The sequence below is a fragment of the Eptatretus burgeri genome, chromosome 5 (genome assembly GCF_056783735.1).
Source record: "Eptatretus burgeri isolate ZD-2024b chromosome 5, Ebu_testis_v1, whole genome shotgun sequence".
Classification (NCBI taxonomy): Eukaryota; Metazoa; Chordata; class Myxini; order Myxiniformes; family Myxinidae; genus Eptatretus; species Eptatretus burgeri.
This window is the reverse complement of record NC_140965.1, coordinates 9,509,813-9,515,035: the sequence shown is the minus strand read 5'-3', so window position 1 is coordinate 9,515,035 and position 5,223 is coordinate 9,509,813.

Below are 5,223 nucleotides of genomic sequence, written 5' to 3'. Positions count from 1 at the left end.
TGTCTCTCCAAAAATTGTTTATATCTATTGAATTTAACTTGAATAAAATAAAAGTATTAGCATTGTTTCTGATGGAACGACGAGGAAGCTGAAAGTACGATTGACTAAGATAAATACAATTACAAGAAGAATGTCTCCCTCTTGTGTAGTAGCTGTCCATTACCGTTTGGTTTCTCTCATTAACACAATCATCAAAGATAACGAGGTTCTTTTTGGATTTATCCAAATCTTGGGGAGACGGTATATCATCCGTATTATCACTCAGAATACAAGTTATCGGTTTTGATTTCTTTTTACATCTCTGTGTATCACAAAATAGTTGTATTATATCTTCAATGTTAAAATCATTTAGGTTTTTTGAAGTTTAAATAAACCGATTATATCTTCTTTTTGAAGACCAGCATTAAAACCTTGTGAGAGTAGTTGATACTCTGGTTGAAAACTCGACTTTGTGAAAATTATTAAATTATCATAATCTAAAAAGTTGGGAGTGAGGAGCATCTTTAAAAGTAAGCAGGTTTTTCCACATCCACTTGAACCAACTATGAGGCATCTTAATGAATTTGGGAGATTTTTATGGTTGTCAAATTTTATCTTATTTTCCCAAATAGGTAAAAAATCATTCATTTATATATTTGGAAAACAGGTTATTTAATTTATTCTTGGCTTTTTCGAAATTCTATATTTTATCCTAAGTTCAGGTTTAATTTCAAGATAATCCATTATTTTATTTATGCAATATCTTGTGTTGATATTTCCCTGAAAATCACATCCATGAATAAGATATAACAACAATCCTTTGAACATTTCTCTAATACGTTCAGTTTCTTCCCTTGTAAGGAAAGGTGTGTTCTCACCCTCGTTCTTTACATTCATTTCTCGAATCAATCTTGTAAAGTAATTCATTTTTGGTGTAAATCTAAAAGAATTATTTTCCTTTTTATATTTTTGATTATCATTAATTAGAAGATAATCACAGAATATACATTGTTTATAGGCTTTTGACTCTGTGTTTAATCCCGTCTTTCACACGCAGGACAATTCTCAAATTTGTCATATGGAGAATCATGGAATTCAAGAGGCTCAAAATCGAGTAAACTATTCATATTTATAAAGTAAAACTTTACTTAAACTGAAATTCATCTTCGATATCATCTTCGATACTTTCAGAATCATCTATACTTTCATAACTATCATTTGAACACAAACTCTCGGTGTCATAACTATCGTTTGAATGCAAACTCTCGGTATCATAATCACTCTCATAATCTTCAAAATCTTCAGTTGAATATTGGCTCATTTAATTAGTAGAAAAAACATTACCATCGATATCGATATACATTTTTTCATTAACAGATTCAACTGCTACATTTTTTATATTAAAGGTAATTTTAAAATGATCCTTAACCACAATTGAACGAAATGTCATTTCACCTGATATATTAACATCCTTTATTTCATCAGGATTTATATCTTTAGGGTTGTTGAAAAAAATACAAATTTCTCCTTGCATATTACAGATGGTCTTATCTTTTCTTTCTAAAGCTTCATCCATAAGGTTTTTATTTTTTGATACCTTTTCTTGTTTCATTGCTTTTTCTAGTTTTGAATATATTGCCAGAAGGAGAGGAGAAACTTTTGTTAGAGATACCTTAATTGATGTTCTTCCAGGTATACTAAAAGCCCTTCCACTGAAGTAAATTGAAGAACTCATCATATCCACCATAATTGTTTTTATCCAATAGTTGTTATATTTATCTTTGTTCAATTTTACATCCTTGACATATTTCTCAGCATCTTTAACAAATGAAGAGATTGATTGAAACTTGTCTTTTGTGTCTTGAAACATTGTATTTATTAAGTGAAAAAGTTGGAGGATAAAATGGTTTTAAGCACAGATTCACCTGTAAAATAAACGAAATTTTCATCAAGAAAATTTTAGTTTAAGCACAGATTCACCTGTAAAATAAACGAAATTTTCATCAAGAAAATTTTAGTTTAAGCACAGATTCACCTGTAAAATAAACAAAAATTTCACCAAGAAAATTTTAGTTTAAGCACAGATTCACCTGTAAAATAAACGAAATTTTCATCAAGAAATTTTTAGTTTAAGCAAAGTTTTATTATATAAATATGGTGAATACAACATACTGCGATGTTTGTAATCACGAATATAAACATTATAGAAAACACCTCCGAACCAACAAACACACATTTAATCTATTTCACAAAATATCCCCTCTTGAGTTGGAAAGAAAACATTGTGATACCTGCTCAAAGGATGTTTTGAAGAGTAGTTATAATAGGCATCTTCAATCACAAAAACACAAGAAAAATGAGTTTAAAGTAAACGGAGACTATTATATTGAAAACACTGATGGGGCATTTAAAGGGCATATAAAAATAAGGATTTTTCAATTTGGAGAACCCGGTCCATCATCAATAGTTGAATCAATTGAAATAGTGAAACCTGATGTTGAAAAATTTATTAAAAAAACATTAAAAGAAATGAAAACTTTAAAGTTTTATATGGGAGTGAAAATGAATATGAAAAGACAAGATGAAGAACAAACTCCTTATATGAGGACAGATCTTCATTTTATAACATCATTTCAAGATTTTTTGAATAGTGGGGTTTATGAAGAACTATCAAGACAAGAGGAGGATGTTGATAATACAGTGGTAGGAAGTGGATTCAATATTAAAAAAATCATCTTTTTAGATGTACACATTTTAAAATCAAACCCTCTTAAAGCTTCTTCTTATATTGAATTACCAAAAGAAATAAAACGAAAGAAGGCAGTTGTTAATATTAAGAATAATGATAATAAATGTTTTCTCTGGTCTGTTCTTGCTCACTTACATCCACCAAAATGTAATTCAGAAAGAGTAAAACAATATATGAAATATGAGAATACCTTGGACATTAAAGATTTTAATTTCCCAATGCCACTAACAGATATTCCTAAATTTGAGAAAAAGAATAATCTTTCTATTAATGTATATGGATTAACGGATACAAACAAAGTTCAAATATTAAAAATTTCAAACAACTTTAAAAATGAAGAAACACACATTGATCTTTTATATTTTAGTGTTGGAAATAATTCACATTACACATACATCAATAATTTATCAAGATTAATCTCTTCTCAGGTATTCAGAACAGCAAACAAAATATATCCTTGTAAGCGATGTCTTAATTCATTTCATACAAAAGAACGATTAGAACAACATTCAAAATATTGTAGTAATCATAAATCAGCTGTAATTACAATGCCTAAACCTGGTGAAAAGATTTCTTTTGAAGATTATAATAAATCTATCATGCACCCATTTGTGATATACGCTGATTTTGAATGTATCCTTAAAAAGATAAATACTGCTTCTCCTAATCCAAAAGAACCATATACAAATAAATATCAAAAACATATTCCTTGTGGTTTCTGTTATTATATCAAATCATCTGTTGGAGAAAAGTATAATAAACTTGAACAGTATAGTGGAAAAAATGCTTCACAAGAGTTTGTAAAACGATTAGAAAAGGATTGTATAAGACTAAGTAAATTAATGAAAGAAACAAATGAACCGATGAAATTAACCATAGAAGAAAAATTAGAATTTAGAAAGAACAATATCTGTCATATTTGTGAGGAGGAAATTGAGGAGTCTAAAGTTAGGGATCATTGCCATCTTACTGGTAAATATAGAGGCCCCGCTCATTCCTGTTGTAATCTTAATTATAAATTACCTTCTTTTATTCCAGTCTTTCTTCACAACAGCGCCAACTATGATACACATCTATTTATAAATGAACTTTCAAAAACACCAGGGAATGTTTCTGCCATAACAAACACAAGTCAAAAGTATATTTCATTTACAAAAATGATATTCACAAAACCTATAACTCGTATTCGGTTTCTTGATTCTTACAAGTTTATGGGAACACCACTAGCCAACCTCGCATCAAATCTAAGCTCCACGGGCTCTTTTCCAAATCTTAATTCATTCTATCCAAAAGAGGAAATTCTAACTAAAGAGGAAATTCAGATTAAAGAGAGAATTCAAAGTAAAGAGGAAATTCTAATTAATGAGGAAATGAATGAAGAAATTCTTACTGAAGATGAAATTCTAATTATACAGAAAATTCGAACAAAGAATGAAATTCTAACTAAAGAGGAAATTCTGATTATAGATGAAATTCTGATTAAAGAGGGAATTCTAACTAGAGAGGAAATTGAAACAAGGAATGAAATTCAAAGTAAAGAGAAAATTCTTACAAGTAAGGGAATTTATCCTTATGGTTATATGGATTCATTTATGAGATTTAAAGAAACACAACTTCCTTCAAAAGAAAGTTTCTATAATAACCTTTATGAAGAAGAGATAAGTGATAAGGAATATAAACACGCACAAGAAATTTGGAAAATATTTAAGATAAAGAACCTTGGAGAATATCATGATTTGTATCTAAAAACAGATGTTTTATTGTTAGCTGATGTGTTTGAAGCTTTTAGATCACTCTGCCATAATAAAAATTGTTATGGATTAGATCCTGCCCACTATTTCACAGCTCCTGGTTTAGCTTGGAGTGCAATGTTGAAAATGACAAAACAAGATATAGATTTAGTCAGTGATGTAGATATGCTTTTGATGATTGAGAAGTCTAAGAGAGGTGGAATATCACAAGTATGTTCAAAAAGATATGCTAAAGCAAATAATAAATATCTTCCAAATTATGAGAGTGAAAAAGATTGTAATTATTTGATGTACTTTGATGCTAATAATTTGTATGGATGGGCAATGTCTCAATCTCTGCCTTATGGTAAATTAGAGTGGGTGGAAGAAAAGGATTATGAAAAGGCTTTGATGAATATTGTTATTTCTTCTCAAGAGAAATTGAATGACAAAGAAGAAGGTTATTATTTTGAAGTTGATTTGAAGTACCCGAGTGATCTTCATAATAAGCATAAAGACCTTCCTTTTGCATGTGAGAAAGAAACCCCAAAGAAAGAATGGTTCAGTGATTATCATAAAAGTTTTAATATTAAAGGCAAATCAACAGAAAAGTTATTAACAACATTCTATGATAAAGAGGGATATGTTTTGCATCAAAGGAACTTGAGACAATATTTATCTGCTGGGTTGAGAGTAGCTAAAATTCATAGAGTTTTAAAATTTAAACAAAGTCCTTGGATGAAAAAGTATATTAAATTCAATACA